The sequence below is a fragment of the Oncorhynchus mykiss genome, chromosome 9, assembly GCF_057628025.1.
Source record: "Oncorhynchus mykiss isolate SJ-2025 chromosome 9, ASM5762802v1, whole genome shotgun sequence".
NCBI classification, from domain to species: Eukaryota; Metazoa; Chordata; class Actinopteri; order Salmoniformes; family Salmonidae; genus Oncorhynchus; species Oncorhynchus mykiss.
In genome coordinates this window covers 60,625,669-60,648,024 of record NC_143030.1, presented here as the reverse complement: position 1 = coordinate 60,648,024, position 22,356 = coordinate 60,625,669, and the positions used below count along the sequence as shown (strand labels likewise).

The 22,356-nt window shown below is 42.3% G+C and overlaps 1 protein-coding gene across 2 annotated transcripts in view; it reads right to left on the bottom strand.

Annotated features, from left to right (window-relative positions):
* Window positions 1-21,886, bottom strand: part of LOC110532412 (DLG associated protein 4a) — a 125,026-nt gene extending 103,140 nt beyond the window's left edge. For both annotated transcript variants that reach the window (XM_090184795.1, XM_021616299.3), the window contains exon 1: window positions 21,533-21,886. The gene's annotated coding sequence lies outside the window, so the exon portion shown is untranslated. The remainder of the gene's footprint in view (window positions 1-21,532) is intronic.
* Window positions 21,887-22,356: the final 470 nt, after the last annotated feature.

The window sequence follows — 22,356 nt, the reverse complement described above, 5'->3', positions numbered from 1 at the left end:
TTCTTATCCATATTTTTTTGAAACTGCATTGTTGGTTAGGGGCTCTAAGTAAGCATTTCACTGTAAGGTCTACACCTGTTGTATTCGGAGCATGTGACTAATACAATTTGATTTGAATGAGTAGGTGTGTCCAAACTCTTGACTGGTACTGTATGTACAGTGCCTTGCGAAAGTATTCGGCCCCCTTGAACTTTGCGACCTTTTGCCACATTTCAGGCTTCAAACATAAAGATATAAAACTGTATTTTTTTTGTGAAGAATCAACAACAAGTGGAACACAATCATGAAGTGGAACGACATTTATTGAATATTTCAAACTTTTTTAACAAATCAAAAACTGAAGAATTGGGCGTGCAAAATTATTCAGCCCCCTTAAGTTAATACTTTGTAGCGCCACCTTTTGCTGCGATTACAGCTGTAAGTCGCTTGGGGTATGTCTCTATCAGTTTTGCACATCGAGAGACTGAAATTTTTTCCCATTCCTCCTTGCAAAACAGCTCGAGCTCAGTGAGGTTGGATGGAGAGCATTTGTGAACAGCAGTTTTCAGTTCTTTCCACAGATTCTCGATTGGATTCAGGTCTGGACTTTGACTTGGCCATTCTAACACCTGGATATGTTTATTTTTGAACCATTCCATTGTAGATTTTGCTTTATGTTTTGGATCATTGTCTTGTTGGAAGACAAATCTCCGTCCCAGTCTCAGGTCTTTTGCAGACTCCATCAGGTTTTCTTCCAGAATGGTCCTGTATTTGGCTCCATCCATCTTCCCATAAATTTTAACCATCTTCCCTGTCCCTGCTGAAGAAAAGCAGGCCCAAACCATGATGCTGCCACCACCATGTTTGACAGTGGGGATGGTGTGTTCAGCTGTGTTGCTTTTACGCCAAACATAACGTTTTGCATTGTTGCCAAAAAGTTCAATTTTGGTTTCATCTGACCAGAGCACCTTCTTCCACATGTTTGGTGTGTCTCCCAGGTGGCTTGTGGCAAACTTTAAACGACACTTTTTATGGATATCTTTAAGAAATGGCTTTCTTCTTGCCACTCTTCCATAAAGGCCAGATTTGTGCAATATACGACTGATTATTGTCCTATGGACAGAGTCTCCCACCTCAGCTGTAGATCTCTGCAGTTCATCCAGAGTGATCATGGGCCTCTTGGCTGCATCTCTGATCAGTCTTCTCCTTGTATGAGCTGAAAGTTTAGAGGGACGGCCAGGTCTTGGTAGATTTGCAGTGGTCTGATACTCCTTCCATTTCAATATTATCGCTTGCACAGTGCTCCTTGGGATGTTTAAAGCTTGGGAAATATTTTTGTATCCAAATCCTGCTTTAAACTTCTTCACAACAGTATCTCGGACCTGCCTGGTGTGTTCCTTGTTCTTCATGATGCTCTCTGCGCTTTTAACGGACCTCTGAGACTTTCACAGTGCAGGTGCATTTATACGGAGACTTGATTACACACAGGTGGATTGTATTTATCATCATTAGTCATTTAGGTCAACATTGGATCATTCAGAGATCCTCACTGAACTTCTGGAGAGAGTTTGCTGCACTGAAAGTAAAGGGGCTGAATAATTTTGCACACCCAATTTTTCAGTTTTTGATTTGTTAAAAAAGTTTGAAATATCCAATAAATGTCGTTCCACTTCATGATTGTGTCCCACTTGTTGTTGATTCTTCACAAAAAAATACAGTTTTATATCTTTATGTTTGAAGCCTGAAATGTGGCAAAAGGTCGCAAAGTTCAAGGGGGCCGAATACTTTCGCAAGGCACTGTATATGTATATAATTTATTCATTTATTTAGCTCAGAAAAATTGGGGGGCCAAGTAAAACCAGTTGGGGAACCCTGTAGTACAGTATTATTCAGAGACCAGACATAACACCAACGCTTTACATGACACCTGCCGTCAATAAACTGCTTGTTTCATGTACTTAACAGTAAAACAGCAAAAGTTTGTCTAGCAAAGTGACTCAGTTTCTACTGTGGTCAGAGAGTATCATTAAGTATCACTTTCTCCTCCGTGACTGTCCTCCAGTGTCGATGACATTGGCATTGCCTAGCCAGAGGTCCTTGTCAGCTGTGATCCCTCCCCCACTCTGATGTCCTGTGGGAATTTAATGACCATATGTTATGGGAACAGAGAAAGCTCACTATTAGCATACTAAACATTAAGTACATAAATAATGTAGAGATTACACTTCATCTTTCAAGGCTACATCAGTCATAGGGAGAGATCAGCACTTTTTGGTGCCAGTGTGCCTTTGCCCTGTGAAAGCTTTGATCATGAAACAGGGTATGTAAATTCTGACCACATGTTGAGTGCCAGGCTCAATAAGTGGAACAAAGTGGCCAGGCACAATCAATAGTGGTGTCCAAGTCCAATGGATAAATCTCCAGGAAAAAAGTTACAGTACATCGATCTCCGCTCACCTTTTGTCACCTTCCTTTATTGAGGCTTGAAACTTCGTACAACAATGTGATATAATAAACTGAGTAGCAGAAGGACAAGAGGACTTTCAAGGAGGAGAGAGAGGCTCAAGTCAGTACAGAACAAGAGCAGCATAAACTTGGCCAGGAATAACTTAGTGAGTTGGCATAGCAAGAGAGACTGCACAGGCCTGATTCTCCATCCTCCACTTACATTTTAGCAAACACTCTTATACAGAGCGATTAGGGTTAATTGCTTTTCTCAAGGGCACATCGACAGATGTTTCACCTAGTCGGGTCAGAGATTCGAACCAGCAACCTTCTGGTTAATGGCCCAATGTTCTTAACCGCTAGGCTACCTGTCACCCATCATCATCATGACTCCCCCCACAGAGCCTTCCTCTGTGGTCTGGCATGCTATGCAGTCTGCACTCCTCCTCCTGCTCCATCCCTGTCCCATCTACTGTATCCTCCTCCTTCACCCTATTCCCCTGTGGAGCTCCAGCTGGTGACAGATGAGCCTCTCCTGACCTGTCTGCCTCCCAGGACCTGAGCACCTGACCCTTGCCCCGTCACTGTCAAGCCTGGCCCCTGGAGAGGAGACTCTGTCCAAATCGACTAACTGAACCATACATTCTCATCTCACCCTGGGTAACATGATTCAGTAGTAAGGGGAACAAGGAAGGATTCAGCAGAAATAAGGACATGTTAGTCTTCAATTTGATCAAAGTTAAATGTGATCAAAAGATGAATGTAGACAGGGAGGGGGGAGTGAGAGAGAAAGAGAGGGTTGAGAGAACAGACTGGTAATGGTAATAGAGAAAGAGAAGTAGACAGGAATAAACAGACAAGGAGAGGCATAGACGAAAGGAAGAATGTGAGAAAAAGTCACTTTGAAAGAGAAACCAAAAGAGACAGAAAATGTACTGAGAAGAGACCGTTGAAAATGTACTGAGAAGCAATGGTTTGAACCCAAATTATTTCCCAATTGCTTCGTTGTAAACAGAATCACTATTTTGGGGGGTTTCGTTCCACTGTTCCAACCAACAAAATAACGTTCTGAAAAAAGTAAAAGTTTATTTCATTCCTTTTTTAACCTGTGATATCAACCGTTTTTAAAAAAACATTTAGCTCACTAAATTACTTCCCCAATCAGTGCGCATAGAGCAGGCAAGCTAGTTGCTTACATGCGTGATGGACAGACAAGTGGTAACTATGGCGCAAGACGAGATTGACATTTTGCAGGTGTGGAGAGAGCGAGAGAGGATTGAGGAGGCTTGAAGGCATTTTATGACATGTATTATATGAATTAGGTCCACAGAATTATACATAGGAGGAGCAGCTTCTATGGAGGAATTTGAAAGCCAGTTGAGCTAGCTAGCTAACAAGCTTGTGTGTGCAGAGTGGCATCGGAATTAAAAACACTTACCTTTATGTAGTTAATAAATCCAACGTGAAGTGTGATAAGGATACTGTAGGCCTAGTTAACTGGCATTGAAAAAGTTATTCCATTCTTCTTAAAAATCTCTCTCACTATCTTTCGAAATCAAGCTTGTAACGTCAGGACAGTAGGGGGGGGCAGGTAGCCTAAACACTTACAGGAACAAGATTTTCAATTTGACAGAGTGAGGGCTTTGCATAGGCGCTTTGTTGCGTTGTTGTGGGACTAGAAAAAAATGCCTGGAACGTAAAATAACGTTATTAACCGATTCCCATGCCTTTAAAATAGCAGTTGTGCCAGGTTCCATTTCTGTTCCCTGAAAAATGTTATTTTCAGGTTATGTTCAGTTCCCTGAACCGGTTCCTACTCCTGCTGAGAAGAAAGAGAGACTGTATGAAATGTACTGAGAAGAGAGACAGAGGGCAAATCGAGAAGGAAAGAGACAGGATGAACAGCATAAAGGATGCAGGATGAATGAATGGGTGAGCAGTGAGTGATAAGCCGAGGGCCCTGTCCACAGTCCTGTCAGCTGGTGATGTATAGGCATCTTATCTCAGAGGACCAAACACATTATCAAAAACATGAAGACAATGGGTCAATACGTCTCATGGCCTGGACATGAATAGCAAATAAGGGGTTGTCAGTGACAGTGTCTGCCTTGCCTTAGCCAGGGTTTGTGATGCTTGCCTTGTGGTGGAAGTTTTGCTCTCGCTCCAGTGACTATGGTGCATGTTATATAGTGAGATAGAAAATTCTATGAAAGCATGACAACATTGAGAAAAAAACTGGAATTAAATGTCTTGAGGTCAACTGTGATGGAATGGTTTTACATTCAATATAGCCCAGGCTGTCACTGCTTTTTAGACTTAGTGACAGTGTTCATGTACTAATTCACGCTGCGTCATATGAATTGCTGGGTGATCCTCTATCGTGAAATGTTTTGTCACCGCCTTTGGCAGTATTGTTGTAGCAATACAGGCCAAAACATTCATATTGGCTTACAATAGACACTGCTGCTGCACCGAGGTGGCATTGCAAACGCAGTGGAGCCTCATCCGATTGTCATGGAGACAAGGGCTGATTGAAGCTAGGCCATGGATGAGGACATAGGCAGAAGGAGAGAGAGGGATGACGGAGAAAGAGACTTATGCTCTAGCCTTGGAGACAGAGATGCATCAGACTGCATACAGAGAGAACACACCACACTTCTCTCACCCACCAACTTTACTCAGCTGATCATTCCATCCATCCATTAATTTAAAAGTGCAGAATAGATTTCCTTTCATCAGATGAGCTAGTGTGCTGCAAATACCTCTAGGAATGTGAAAGTAAAGGGTGAACAGACAGGAGTGCTTGAAAGGCAATTAGATGGCAGACCAGCAGCACCTTGTCATCATGTCTGAGACCAAGGTGTCAATGAAGAGCATGATCAAAGATGAGCCAGCTGTCTTAATCATGTTGGAGCTTTCTGCAACAAAACGGGAGGAAGGTAACATATAACACAGCAAGAAATGAGCAGAAATCTAAGAATGATTGTGGCAGAACTACACACGCACACTAACAAATTATTCAGTCACCATCGGCAGTTTGACCTCAGATTTGGGCCCTTGCGTGCTTTGTGTTCACCTCCCTCCATCCCCTCCCTCTTTCCTTACAAAAGCAGAAGTTATATTGTGCATTACAGTAAAGATCACTGGCAAACTCCCTCAAACTCCCCAGAAACTCTTGTTTGCAATTGTTGGACTAATGATTACATCTGTAACGATTGTCTTTGGGAGAAGTAGAAGAGGACCAAAGTGCAGCGTGGTACTTATTCATAATACTTTTAATAAAGATGAATAGAAAGATGAATACTGAACAAAAACAACAAACCGACAAATGAACAGTTCTGCAAGGTGCAACAAAAGCACTAAACAGAAAATAACTACCCACCCCCAGGCGGGAGAACCTGGAGGGAGGAGACGGAGAGACAGCCTGGTCCTCGGAGGAGGCACAGGATAGACCGGGCCGTGGAGGTGCGGGCCGTGGAGGTGCACTCGAACCCAACCCGTCCTGGCTGGATGGTGATTTTAGCCCAGCACGTGCGGGGCGCAGGCCGCACTGTGCAGACACACGGGAGACAGTGTGCAGAGCCGACACAGGATATCCTGGCCCGAGGAGACGCACTGGCTGTCTGGAGAGCAGTGCTGGCACCATCCGCCCTGGCTGGATCCTCACCCTAGCCCGGGGAGCTGGGATGTAGCGCACCGGGCTAAGAACGCGTACTGGGGACACCGTGCGCTCCACTGCATAACACGGTGCCTGACCAGTACAACGCCCGCCAAGGGTAAGCACGGGGAGTTGGCTCAGGTCTCCAACCTGACTCTGCCACACTCCCCGTGTGCCCCCCAAAAATGTTTTTTGGGGCTGCGTCTTGGGCTTCCTTGCCAGCCGTGTTTGTGACGCCAACTCCATTCTCCAGTAACCCTCCTCGCACTGTTCTAGAGAATCCCAGGTGGGCTCCGGCACTCTCCCTGGGTCGACCGACCACCTCTCTATCTCCTCCCAGGTTGTCTCATACTCCAGATAAGGCAGCTCACCTGTCCAGGAGTCCCTTTCACCACACTGCTTGGTCCTTTGGTGGTGGGTAGTTCTTTAACGATTGTCTTTGGGAGAAGGAGAAGAGGACCAAAGTGCAGCGTGGTACTTATTTATAATACTTTTGATAAAGATGAATACTGGACAAACAAACAGTTCTGCAAGGTGCAACAAAAACACTAAACAGAAAATAACTACCCACCCCCATAGTGGGAAAACAGGCTGCCTAAGTATGGTTCTCAATCAGAGACAACGATTGCCAGCTGCCTCTGATTGGTAACCATACCAGGCCAAACACATAGAAATAGAAAACATAGAACAAAAACATAGAATGCCCACCCCAACTCACGCCCTGACCAAACTAAAACAGAGACATAAAAAAGGAACTAAGGTCAGGACCTGACAACATCCTAGATAAGCTAGATGAAGGCAAGAGTGTGCAAGGCGGTATTGAATGTGTCAAATATTTCTCTCGACCTGTGTGCACCTACGTTGTAAACGTTCACTCATAGGCTAGGTTGTAGCAGCCTCATGATGGGTATAGGGCAAACTATGATGTTACATTGACGTGGGTGAACGGAATATGAATTACAGTCATCCAACATGCTGTAATAGAAATTAGGTCATGCTCATGATTTTATTTTTTTAAATAAACGGCACTGACCTCCACTAGTATATAGGAATGCTATTTTCTACTCCCCATATATAGCCATGTTGTTTTTACTCTTTATTTTTATTAGTTATTCACTGTGCCACTATTTCAATTATTATATTTTTTTGTAATCTTATCTATAACTGCATTGTCGGAAAATGACCTGTAATTAAGCACTTCATTGTTAGTCTACACCTGTTGTCTATGAAGGCTGTGACGAATACAATTTGATTTGAGTTGACACACGCACGGACAAGCACACATGCATGGAAGCATGCGAGTATAAAAGACCCCACACACATGCACACACAAACACACACACACACAGACACACACACACACACACACACACATTCACACACAAACACACACACACATACATACACAGACACACACACACACAAACACAAACACATGCTCATACAGTATCCTTGGGAAATGACAAACAGGGGATCTGCGCTCCAGCCATCTGGGGACAATGCGGCAGCAGCTACAGCAGATCCATTACAGTAACAGGGTCTGGCATGGCAGGCAGATTCAGCTGAAGGAGAGGACAGGCATTGACACCCATACTAATGAGACTACACATTAGGCAGTCAGTAACCGACCACGTACTGTAGCATGCAGGGCTCGATGACAGCAGAGACAATCACATCTCTACGAGAAAGAAAGCTATTATCTCACAATGGAATCCCCCTCGCATACCCATTCAATAAAAGCTATTTGCTCTGGTACCTCTATCAGTTCCTTGAACAACTGTACTGACACATTTCCATAGATCTACTACTGTGCTCCGAGCTTTTGTAAAAGCACGCCCCTAAACCTCATTGATGTTCACACTGATTCAGAGATCCACAGTGGATGTGTTCGATAGTGGATCCTCATAGAGCTTACGCCAGAACCTTAATGACAATATCCTGAGTGACTGGGACTGACATAACTGATTACGTCTTCATTTGGGCAGTTGAGTAATTATCAGATTGTGGGTGTGTGAGTGTGTGTGTGCGCGCATGTGCATGAGTGAGAAATGCAAATAGTTGAGTCAGTCAGCAACCTTCGAGAGCCCTTGAAAACCTCCAGATGAAATTTATTGCATCCCCCAACGGTTTAATAAGGCGCAGCATTGCCTTATGATGACAGACAGATGCTTTCCATGCAGGGAGGCAGCCACTGATCGACTTGGTTCAATTATTAATGTCAACTCCCGATTCCAGTCTGTGCCTTCCCCAGGTAAAAAAAAAAACATTTGAAGACCTATGCATCAGAGTCTGGGATGATTTTTATAAATTTTATCACATAGCTGAAAGCCACATAGTACAATAGCTCCAGTCCAAGGGCCAGCCACAAAAGGACATCCAGTTGGGGACATTTGCTTGGGGTGGGTGTGTAGACGGTGCACCTTTGCACTGCCTGCACCAACCCAAACTATCAATCTACCCCCCGGTCTCCAGTGGAGCGAGAGCCCCATTGTGCTGCCCCATTACCTGCCTGTCTTAAGGAGGGAGCAGCTGTGAATTATGCAACAGCTGTGTTTCTGTTTACAATAAAAGTGTAGTGCTTCGGTAAGCAAACAAGGACATCTAACCCCGGAGGACGGCTGGGTCTGGACTGTCTTTTCCTGCCGTAGGTAGGGATGTCAAACAGACAAAACTCACACTGACCTCAGGCTAAAGTCACAACACAAGAGGTCTGATGAGGACACATGAGGACGAGACAAGATGTTGCAAGACAGCTCAATTGACAGCCTCGCGGTGTGTGTGTGTGTGTGTGTGTGTGTGTGTGTGTGTGTGTGTGTGTGTGTGTGTGTGTCAGTGACAACCCAAGCCATCATTCCCTAGCAAGAGGAGAACTGAATTCTTTGCCTTGGTTGCTAATATTGCCGCAGTATAGAACTAGGATGGATGAGTTAGTGTATTACATCATGCTCTTCACTATAAATCCCACAGGGTACAGTCACCTCATGCTAATGAATGGGGAATAGCATAATTTCTTATATTAATTTGTGGTTTTCACCTGTAAGTTATGTATTCTACAGCTTTTTCCATCCTATCTCCATACAATCTCTGTCTATGCAGTGGTGCTAAATGATAATGACTGAGCAATCCTATGAGTTGTTCAGATGAGTTGTTCAGTTGCTTGTGCGTGATTAAGTATGCCTTCTATGACTTTGCGTGATTCTTTGTGTTTCAATACTGTGTGTGTGTGTTTGCTAGTAAATTTACAATAAAAGGTACAATGAATGTACAGTAGCATATCATAAAAGTAGGGGAAACAATTATATGCACTACTGCCATCATTAACATTATGTGTGAAGATAGGACCATATTTGAATGGAAATACCTCTGAATGCTTAGACTAGATAAAAGAAGGCTGGCTGTGAGCTATACTAGGGCTGTGATTGTATATATCGGCTTAATTTGATGACCATTTCAACCTCAGGGATTAGTAAAGAAAAACCCACTGTTGTTGACCAAAATTCAAACAGCCTCCAGGAAGGAGAATATCTTTTCACAAACAGAACTGTCTGTGTATGTGATCAGAGAGAGGCCTTTCATACTATTTTTCAGCTCCCAATGGGGCATTCTCACAGCATATTACAGTGACAACAACCTCAGAGATAACTGGGAGGAGAATAGAGAGAAACATTTCGGAGTATCCCCAGGGAGACTTTGTAAGTGCTACTAAATGCAACAATCTACATGATTCATGTATTGTGTGAGTAAAATGTTTTTGTTCTTCTTCAGTGTGATAAATGTGCATATAAATATTGCAGTCTATTCATATGAGCCATAGTTATCAAATAGCATCACTTAACTTCTTCAGCATTTTATTGTTTAAATGATAAGAAATCCATGTTAGTCGTGGCCTACAGTAATAATTCTGTAGGCTATGTATTTTGTATTATGATCTTCTTATATAAAAGACACTTTGGCCGCAACTGAAAGCTACTGCAATGATCCAATCCACAGGAGCTGCAGAGAGAGACCCTGAGTCCTGAGGATGAGGGGAGAAAGAAGACACCAATTGAAAAACAGCTGCATGGATTTGGAGAATACCCAAAGGGGAGATTGTAAGACGTTTTATATCAAGGTCACAACGGGATGGACACAAAACGATTGTGACTGCTAGTGTTAGAAGTTCTGAGAGACATGTTGTACACACACACACACCGGATCTCTTCATGAAATTGCCTGACCGTTACTTAGACACAACATCTATGACGGTGCCACACACTCACCACTCCTAGCAGCCATTGCCAATGGCTAAGTGTTACTCTTGACCCAAAGGGTCTGAAAAAGATGGGCCAGTATCAACTGTACTTGGCACACTCACCCGATCTACCCCTGTGGCACGATTCTTATATTTAAAAAAGGAAACTAAACACCAATGTTCCCTATAATTTGTATAGGCACTGAGAACATTTCAGGTCTGCTGAGCGCAAACTTGAATGTTGTGAAAATTCTATGCAATTTCCAGCGTGCGTTTACTGTGCGTTAACACGTGCCTGTTCTTAACTGACTTGCCTAGTTAAATAAAACGTAAATTTAAAAAAACACTGAGGCAGAATCCGCTTTAAGTTACAGTTTTACAGTCTTAACAATGGCCCAGTAGGCTACTATGGATATTTGCCAAATAAATATAAAGATTTTTTTCCCATAGCATTATTACAGTGATCTAAAAACAAGCGCATCTACTCAAGACCGCTCATGCTGTCCAGTTCAAAGTAAACGGCACAGATCCATATATGGCAATGGTCTACTTGCATATAGGCCTACTGCAGCTCTGATTGGTAATGCCGCATGCAATAGAATCCTACTCCGATGAGTTCTACCAACAACAAAACGTTCCTTTTGTTTCGGTATGTTGCATTGAAAGTGGCTAATATTGCATTGATTCGATCACAATTGCCACAGTAAAGGGAAACGGTGATAGTGTTAACTAACAGGGTAAACTCTACAAAGCTGGATGAAGTACTATCTGGTGCTTCTCTATGTGTGATATTTCTTCTGCGCAGTCCTGGGTTGGAGCTGCGCGGCAGTTTCTGGGTTGGAGCTGCGCGCCCGCCCATACGTGCAGTTTAGAGGGAACATTGCTAAACACCATAGTAGGTATTCAGAAAGCACTTATAGAAGTACTGTATATCCTATCCTATGCTTGGCTGCAGTGTGAGCATGTCATTGACTTTCCTCTGCCTTTGCATTCTCAAGCAGCAAGACATTCAGAGAGGCAGCATCAGTGACAGCCTCTGAATATCATCTCCCAGTCTCCCAGAGTATCACACATACAGTGCCATCGGAAAGTATTCAGACCCCTTGGCTGTTCCCACATTTTGTTACGTTACAGCCTTATTCTAAAATGGATTAAATACATAAAAAATCCTCAGCAATCTACACAGTTGACAGTGCATGTCAGAGCAAAAACCAAGCCATGAGGCCGAAGGAATTGTCTGCAGAGCTCCGAGACAGTATTGTGTCAAGGCACAGATCTGGGGAAGGGTACCAAAACATTTCTGTGGTATTGAAGGTCCCCAAGAACACAGTGGCCTCCATCATTATTAAATGGAAGAAGTTTAAAATCACCAAGATGCTTCTAAGAGCTGGCCGTCCGGCCAAACTGAGCAATTGGGAAAGAAGAGCCTTGGTCAGGGAGGAGACCAAGAACCCAATGGTCACTCTGACAGAGCTTCAGAGTTCCTCTGTGGAGATGGGAGAACTTTCCAGAAGGACATCCATCTCTGCAGCACTCCCCAATCAGGCCTTTATGGTAGAGTGGTCAGACGGAAGTCACTACTCAGTAAAAGGCCCATGGCAGCCCGCTTGGAGTTTGCCAAAAGTCACCTAAAGACTCTTAGACCATGAGAAACCATATTCCCTGGTCTGATGAAACCAAGATTTAACTCTTTGGCCTGAATACCAAGCGCCATGTCTGGAGGAAACCTGACACCATCCCTACGGTGAAGTGTGGTGGTGGCAGCATCGTGATGTGGGGATGTTTTTCAACGGCAGGGTCAAGTACAGAGAAATCCTTGATGAAAACCTGCTCCAGAGTGCAGGACCTCAAACTGGGGCAAAAGTTTACCTTCCAACAGGACAACGACCCTAAGCACACAGCCAAGACAATGCAGGAGTGGCTTCGGGACAAGTCTCTGAATGTCCTTGAGTGGTCCGGCCAGAGCCCGGACTTGAACTCGATCGAACATCTCTGGAAATATCTGAAAATAGCTGTTCAGCAACGCTCCCCATCCAAACTGACAGAGCTTGAGAAGAATGGGAGAAACTCTCCAAATACATGTGTGCCAAGCTTCTAGCGTCATACCCAAGAAGACTCGAGGCTATAGAATAAGGCTATAACGTAATAATATGTGGAAAAAGTCAAGGGGTCTGAATACTTTCCGAATGCAATGTATAACTCTAAAAATGTCATGAATCAAGGGCCCATAAAACTGTTGAGATGTAAATGCACCGGGAACATTTTCATGAGAAGTCGTTACTATACGTGACAGTTCATTTGTTAAGGCAATAGTTCACTAAAATGACAAATATACTATTCCCTGTGGAGAACTAGCAACATTGCTAAAGTTTAGCTCTGGATGAGTAAACAGATATATTGTTATATATCCCAAAGTCAGTAAACTACTACTAGTTATCAATAAAATGTGGTAAGTTTGTAATTTTTGTGAAATACTATTTTCTGGAGGTTTTCATATTGATATAGAACAAGACAAAAACAGCAAGGCCTATCCAATGGGCTTTAAACATGCTCTAAGGTAAATGTATTTCTTTGTTTTTACCATTAAGAGCTTAAGTGATGGCTATTCTTCTGAAAAAGGGGTGAAAAAAATCAGAGTATTTGCAAAAGAGGACCAGAACCTATGATGAAAAATCAAGGACTCGGCACTATAAGATCCTATCTGCAAAATGTATGGTCTTGAGATAATGAGTATTTTTCCTATTAGTCCCAGATGTCAGAACTGTTTTGTGATGTCTTCCAATACCAGCACTCAAAAAGTACATCACCTTACAGCAATGATGTTTTATTAACAACCCAGCATTGTGTTATTAGATTGCAGATATACCTTATAGCAAGCACCAAGGTCAAAGGTATTTGAGCAGTTAGAACTTTATTATTATACCTTTTTTTATTCATCGTAAATTGATTTTCAGATCTCATACTCAAGTTTAGCTTAATCTAGTGGTTCAGAAAGAGGATGTGGATTCCTTGACTCCTAGTCAGAAAGTCCTCCACTGGGTTCATGAACAATAATCAAACCAGACACTAATCTAACTGAGCTATGTGAGCTGTGTGTGAGTAACATAGGCATCCCTTGCATTTTTAATTACACTGGGAATCTGTGCAAAGCACTTCCAGTCTGATGGACTTTGGGATTAGGGATAAGAAGAAAAAATGAAAGAGAAACCATACCAATGTTCCCTAGAAGGTACTTAAAATGATCTCTGTTTTATAATTATTGTAACATTTAATATGTTATCAGTAGAACCAATAATATATTAGGCTATATGTCAGTTAAATAGGCAACCAACATAAAGAATGGTCGTGGAAACCAATCTTCCAATTAATAATTGCACTAGTCCTGACTGTACTGTAGTCTAGCAAGCCTACAGCTAATCTAAGAGTATCCCTTACATGAGATTGCTGCTTGGCACCAGGGCTCTGATGTTACACAATCTGGTGTAATCTGAGAATGGAGTCACAAGGTTGGCATCCTGCAGTGTTAATCTGACTACAGAGGACTCATCTCTGCTCACTGACATTCAATATGTTCTAGACCCTGTCTGTAAAAAGTATGTCTGTGATGAAACACCTACAGAGTACTATCTCAGATGACAAATAGCTCAAGCCAATTCTTTTAAATGAAGCATGAAATAATTGTGAAATAATACATTTCCGTGGCATGCGCATGGAGGAATAATCCCAAAAGAGTTTTCTTGTGGTTGCATTTATGTGTAGGTAGGTCATCACACATCACATTCACAAATCATATTCCCCTTGATTCCCCTTGATTCCCCATTGACTCCCCTTGACTCACTGCTCTCATATTGTTGCCAAACAAAATGAGAGAACTAACTTGGTGGTTTCTGCTTGCAAATTTCTGAAGATGACCTTCTTGCTGCTTGAGCAGTGGCTACTGAGTGGGAGATGATTCTATAACAAACAGAAGACATCTCACAGAAGTATGTTAGGAGAACATATGGCTCTTCCTTCTACATAATCTTCCCTCTTCCTAAGGAAACATCCATCCATAGGGGTAATGGATCTAATAAGGTAATAAGGTCTGTTAGTGGTGTCAAAATGTAAAAAAAACCAACCTTTAAATCAACTGAGTTATGTTACTTTGTGTGTGCGTGAGTGCATATGTGAGTGTGTGTGTCTCAGCGTTCATCAAATACATTTTATATGCTGAACACCCACAGACACTAAATCACCAAGCAATGTCCCTGAAACGGCAAAGAGAATAACATAAATGATCTTTGTAGTTACACAACAAAGTAACTCTCTCTGCATTGAATGTAGCGTACAGCCCTGCAGTACTGTATACTGTACATTCATTTTTCTCCCACCATCACCGCCTCCTCTTCCTGACAAACAACTTATCTTCTTACTAATGTAATTAACTGCTTGGAGGGTTTTCTCTCTGAGTCTTTTTATTTCCTTAACACTGCTGTAACTGTATATGATTTAGCTTGCAGGCTTTCTGTTATGGCTGATTCTAAGTTAACTACAACAGGGTAAGACATTTTCCAGAACCAGGGCACAAATAACTGACTGTTTCATTTTCAGAAAGAAAAGAAAAACAGCCTGCATGAAGCTACATTTTATGATTTAATTGCACCGCTACTCATGCCACAATTACAGACAATTTTTCTCCTCAAAGTTGAGTAAATATTACAGAATGCCAGAAAAAGCTCATTAAATGGAACAAACAGCTGGTCCAGCATATTCCCTGTGTTGGACGCAGGAGACGTAAATTAATCACCCAGGGACAAAGACTCATTAATTGCTGTGTTGCTGATTAATCGTCCCTTGTGAGCGACGTTTAACTTAACATGCAAATCTGTGTCAGAGGATCCTTTCCGTGAGAGTGGGGAGGGAGCAGGGAAATACTGGAGACAGACACTACACCCGTGGGGAGAAAACAGCTAACACAAAGTCCATCAGGTACGGAGAACAGCTATTTCCAACATTTAGACAAGGTAGAAAATGTTAGAAATAGAAAGCTATGAATAAAGGGGGGCCGAATGGAGGTAACCAGAGGTAGAGGGTTTCTTTAGAACACCACTTCTAGTCGTCAAGAGCTGTCTAAATGAGCACACTGTATTTAGATCCTTTTTTTTCTGCCCTTCTTGCTTTCTTTGACGCAGTGAACAGACTGTTGAGACTTGAGAGGATGAGAGAGAGAACAATGGAGAGAGAACAGTTTGCTGAGGGACAAGAGGATTGTTGTACAATCCACTAATCTGCTAGCAGGAGCTGTCATTGACTCAGCAGAGAACAGCACAGGGACAGGATGCTACAGTGTCAATAGAGCCAGCAGCCTGCAATTAACCACCTCTTCCTTCCACTTCATCAGTACTAATATGGGATGTATGGAAAGAGACATTAAAAAGGTAGTCATATCTCAGAGGAAATGAGACGCTCCTCCCCAAGACAATGACACCATTTTATAGGACGCTTTCAAGTCCTCTAGATCAATAGGTTTGTGAGAGGGATGGCACAGGGCAAGGGCAGGAAAGAGACATTCTTACTGAACCTAAAGGAGCAAACCACAAGCATGTTTATCATGACCAAGGTTTTGTGACATCTGGTGTGCAGTAAATTGAATTTTCCACATGGATATCGACTCAAACAAATCCATGAAATCAAGTGATTGAAATCCACTTAATCTAATTTAGTGGGACACTGAGTTAACACTGACACACGTGGTCATCATCTGCTCCTGCCTCCACACTGTGGTGCATACAGAAGCCTAATACATGCTCGTCAACAGGGAGCTTTTATCCATCTTCCTCTCACTGATCTCCTCTCTATGTCCTCTCAATCTGCCTCTCATCCAGGCCTTGTTTCTATGGAAAAGAAAACAGATATGAAAATAAGCTATTGGTCAAGAGTCTAAAAATACACCCCCACTCAAGGACAAAGTTCGACACAACAAAACCCCATGAAGACATTTCAGAATGTCCTCTCCTTCCTTTTACCCCTTTTCTCCCCAATTTCATGGTATCCAATTGGTAGTTACAGTCTTGTCTCATCACTGCAACTCCCGTACGGACTTGGGAGAGGCGAAGGTCGAGAGCCGTGCGTCCTCGAAACACAACCCAATCAAGCCACATGGCTTCTTGACACAATGCCCACTTAACTCGGAAGCCAGATGCACCAATGTGCGGGAGGAAACACTGTACACCTGGCGACCGTGTAAGTGTGCACTGCGCCCAGCCCGCCACAGGAGTCTCTAGTGCGCGATGGAACAAAGACATCCCTACCGGCCAAACCCTCCCCTAAGCTGGACGATTCTGAGCCTATTGTGCGTCGCTCTAATGGGTCTCTCAGGCCGGCTGCGACAGAGCCTGGACTCGAACCCAGAACCTCTAGTGGCACAGCCGGCTGCGACAGAGCCTGGACTCGAACCCAGAATCTCTAGTGGCACGGCCGGCTGCGACAGAGCCTGGACTCGAACCCAGAATCTCTAGTGGCACGGCCAGCAGCGACAGAGCCTGGACTCGAACCCAGAATCTTTAGTGGCACGGCCGGCTGCGACAAAGCCTGGACTCTAACTCAGAATCTCTAGTGGCACGGCCGGCTGCGACAGAGCCTGGACTCGAACCCAGAATCTCTAGTGCCTTTAGACCACTGCACCACTCTGGAGGCCGTCGTTTCCTTCCTTGCTGAATATATTTTGTTATTTACTATGAATACATTCGATTATACAGGGTCACTGAGCTGCATGTGTACTGGGCACAGTAGATGAGACAGACACATTTAGGCACTTTGATTTTCATGTAATTTTATTTTTACAAATGGACCCAAAAATGTACGAATTGTGGTGGCGCCACGACACGACAAGCTAGCAAGGGTTTTTGACAAAGTGAGCTTCACGCTTCAGTGTGCATAACAGCACAGGCAATTTGGTTCTCTGTGTCCACAGGAGTGTCCCACAACATGGTTACCACGGTGCACTCCAACACAGTGTAGTCACAGAGTAGTGTAGCCAGTGACACATGAGGCTGGCTGGTGGAGAGAGGCTCTGTAATGTAATTGCCTTGCAGTGTACCACCAGCTGACCTACACCCACTACATGGTGTACTGTACTGCTGAGAGCAGTCAGATAGGTAGCTAGGGAGTGGAAAAGAATACAAAAAAGGATTCAAATTAATGTGAACGAATTCGGTGCTCGAAGTTATGAGGTTTACGCAGTATATGCTGCATATAACATCTGTTTTTACTTAAAAGGTCAGAATAATTCTAGTCGCTTATACATATGTAATAGCCTTGGTTATAGGAGAAAGAAGAGAAGAGTAGAGAAGAGATGAGAAGAGTAGAGAAGAGATGAGAAGAGATGGGGCAAGACGACCAAGTACCATCTATTGGGTGACTACATACAGCTCAAGGCGAAATGCATGGTGACATCGTTGCTCTGTCTCCCGTCATGATACAGTTAGGTTGCCCAGCAGTTTAGCAGTAACAGTTCCTCTCTTGGGAGTCTCCATGATGATGTCACAGAGAGAGAAGACAGTAACAGGGTTATGAAAGGCCTTGGTCATTGGAGACTGGGGTCAGAGACAGTGTCTGTTCCATCATTCATATTCAGTTCCCCCCCATGAGCAGCATAGTGGAACATAGATCAGTCAAGCTATCTTATCATGCATCATTTGCTTGCTGTAAATAATCAATTACAATTGTTTTTCATTGACTGACTTTACTAGACTGTTAATCTTGGAATATTGATATCAATAACACCTTGCAGAAATGTTTTTCTCTGTTCTCTTCGAATATGACGAAATCCTGGTACATCAACATTTCATAGCAACAGCCTTGCTTTTAGTTGTCTTGACATTTCTACATAATGGCCTATTCCCCAGTCACAGGTGTCATTGAGGCTCATGAAACCTGATTAAACGCATCTCACAATGAATAGTCCACAAAAGGGAGAGCGAGAGAGGTCAAACCCAAGGTCATGGATCTCATATCACAGAAGAAAATATTGTCACTTAGAGCAATGGCTAATGCAACGTTGGTCCCTATAATCATGTCATAGTGGTCAGTGATACATGATACTGTATGAAATGGCTGTGTATCGCTCTACTCATCCTGACTATGACAACTACCTGGAGAACACCCACTATTCTGGATGTAAGCCAGCTCCAGTTCCCTTAAAGGCCACTAGCAGTGACATCATTGCTGGTAACTCCCTGGCAGCAGATAGAACACTGGCACCACAGTGACTAAGCAGAGAGAGAACCTTCAGCAGAGAAGGATGATTTAATTAGTGTCACTTCAGCGTGATGGAGTAGAAGTCATCAAACCTCCAGAGAGGCTCCTCAACATACAGTGATGTAGTATGTGTATGGTGGTGGGAGCTTGTACTGTTCGCCAGAACCTGCAGGTATAACATTTGAATGAAAGACAAAAGGAAAATGTTCAGCACAATTGTAATTTATGTTTTAGTAATTTAGCTAGCCTCTTTTTTTTTAAAGGTCTGACATACAGACATGCTATGACCTATTCATAGCGAATTCAATGCGACAATTGATTCAAACAATAATCTGCCAACATGCCAACACCATTTCACATGGTTAAAACATGCTTAAGTAGCATGTTCTTCTGAAATGTCGTAGAGCGGGCCTCTGATTAGCAGTCACAGTTAAGGTTGCAAAGCTACCGGTAATTTACCAAAGTTAACCGGAATCTTCAGTAATTTACGTAATTAACAGAAAATCTATGGCAATCTATCATAACTTTGGTAATTTATAATTGAATAACTTTTTTAAAAATGTATTAATATATAGTATTAATTTATTATATTTGTGTCCATATTGTCCATGAGTTTCTAGTAGATAAACCATATGGTTCAATAGAATATAGCCTAATTAATGAAAAAAGTATCTTAACAACAATGGCATTCTTTTCTATTAACTCTGCAACTTTTTCACAACTGCCACCAGTTTGACACCAAAATACTGACATCAAATACATACTGACAGTAAAATAAATACAAAAATGTAGAAAGAATATTTAATGATGAAACCCTCACATTAAACACCAATGGTATTCACTACGTTGATGGTTTATATTTAGAATATTGTTCTACAGATTTGTCATTCTATTTTAAAATCATCTTATGTAATTATTTCATACACGATACTTTATATGTGACAAGGCGACACAGAGGGCCAGACACCTGTGATTATCTGAAGTACCCAAAAGGGCCACTAGATGTCTTGTGATAGATAACTTTAAATAATTGAAAGATACCAAAATTCTGGTAGTTTATTGGTAAATTCTGGTAGTTTATTGGTACACTTTGAAAGTTTCCAGTAATATACCCTCTTTTTGTAACCGTTGTCACAGCTCTCAGCTGCCCAGAGCTCATTGAAGGTCTGCCTGCAGCAGCAGCAGTTGGGAGGAGAGTAGAGCACAACCAGGCTGCTACACTATGACATCCCTCAATATGCCTGGCGATGATTTGTTGCCGAATTAAGCTGCGGATGAATTATTAATCACTCCTCCAATGACAAAATAGGCTTTTAATTGCTGGAAGTCCGGTTGGACTACAACAACAACAACAACAGCCCGGACCCCGACGGATGCAAACTCATTCCATCGACCTGCCCCTGCTCTGACTTCCCCTGGCCTCCTCTGCTCTGACTGAGACAAGTGTGCCAGATTGCATGCTGTAGAGACAGGAATCCATCTGACCAAGGGGAAGGCTGTCCTGCAGTTCTTCTATGTTGGTCTGTGCTTTAAGGTGTTAAATCTCATACAGACTACAGTATTTTTTCTCTAATGGTATGTTAATGTTTCACCCACAATTGGGATTTGTACTAAAGCTTTTGTGTTATTACATTTGCAAAAATGAAAGAAAAAGGAAACAAACCTCAGATAATTTAGTTAGACTGCAAGGATTTGTTATGTATAAAAACAGAACCACTTTTTCAAATACTCCATCAATTAGAGTAGAGATGGGACAGGACAGAGAGGGGTATTAAAAAAATAGATATTGTGCATTGCATTTAGCATGATGTATTAGGTTACGTTAGGTTACATTATGAATGGAAGAATTATAAGACGTGTTGTATCATACCTCTTACCAGGTTGTACAATAGCATATGAATTGGATGACGAAACCTATCATACATTTTGGTGGATGTTTAGTTTTATATGTTTTTCTCTGGGGCCAGGTTTCTTTTTGTGCCATAACAACAAAATATAATTATGGGGACATTTAAATTGGCAGTTAGGGGAAATAATGACAAAGGTTAGGATAATTTAAGTAAAAGGTTAGGAGAACGAAACAAAAGTTTCGGTGAATTTAGCAGGAATAGATGAATTTGGTCACGTTTAGAATACATGTTAGGGGCAGGATTAGCTAAAATGCTGCAGTTGCCCCCAACCGGATTTGAACACGCAACCCTTGGATTGCTACCGAGACAGTCGCGGATTACACACACACACGCACCAACCAGACCTACCCACCTACTTTCGTTTCTGTCTAAAGTAAGTAAACCATTAGTAGATATCAAATTTATTAGCGGTGCTGATAAATCCTGTACGTAAAGTATGGTTCCTATGACTTTGATGCCAGGCTGCATTACTGAATCTATACACGTTGCTTTGTATGATTTGGATTACCTGACAGTAATTAAAAGGAAGTTATAGCAATAGTCAATGTTATAGTCTTATTCTGAGAATATGGCCAGTACTTTAGATTTGTTGACATGTTGACCAGCTACAACTGTAAAGTTTCAAACATATCAAACAAACTGGCATCACGGATAAGTTCTGGGTAGACAATATAGGACACATACATTCCCTACTGTACATCCACACAAATTCAGGCTGTATTTGGATTATGCTCTTGAGTTTGACAAGATGGTATAGCATATATAAGCACCATACATTGAAATCAAAGATCAATACCTTCACCATCTAATTCTCCATTGACTAGAATACCAATTAACTCCACATAGAGATGTGCAAATAGCCATACATATTGTACACACGTAACATACATTACTAATTTATGCTGCGTAAAGTAGCCTAAGTTATGTGAAATGTAGCCAACTAAACTGAACATGAGAGAACCAGCAGTCTGTGACTCTATCCATGTAAACTCGACTGCAACATAGTAACATAATTCGCATATCTCGCAACATTCCTCACACAAAAATAGAGGCAATTATTCAATAGCTTACCTTATTTCATCCTTGACTGTTCGGTGGGTGTCGGTCACACAAGACTTGACTTACATGTCCCAAAAATATATATCCTTTTTATCGACAATATGACTGATGAGTAGGTAAACTGCGCTGATCTAAAATATCGCACAGGTTTAGATTGGCAGCCCTTCTCAGTCTAATGGAATGAACATTGTTTTCTGTCCTCCGCTGTTGTGTCCCCCTGCGTGTCGAAGGATAAACGATGCTAAATTGGACCCCACAGCGGTAGACTACCCATCACAGAGTCTCATTCATGACACGTTTGCAGTGGAGAAGCGTTTCTGTGGCAGCCGGTAATGCTGCGGCGTTTGGTCAATGGAGACATGGGATGAGAGGCGGGGGTGTGGGCAGTGGGCAGCACAGGGCCCTGAAACAGAGCAGTTCAATAATTACTATAGTGATCAGCTCAATTTATAGCAAACTGTCATTTACAACAAGGACATCTGCATTTGACATATTAAATGAATTAATATGAATTAATATTTGTTGAAACCAAATACTGCATGTGTGCAGTGCATGTCTTATTATAAACATTGTGTGTGTGTGTGTGTGTGTGTGTGTGTGTGTGTGTGTGTGTGTGTGTGTGTGTGTGTGTGTGTGTGTGTGTGTGTGTGTGTGTGTGTGTGTGTGTAAAGAGTGTAAAGTGTGTGTGAGCGAGAGAGAGAGAGAGAGAGAGAGAGAGAGAGAGAAGGGGGGATATGTGGAAAGGAGAAAATACTTTACTAAAAATATCATGCTACATTTTAGATGGGCTTGGGTATTCCAGGTCCTAAAAGATCAATCATGTTTTCTTTTTTATT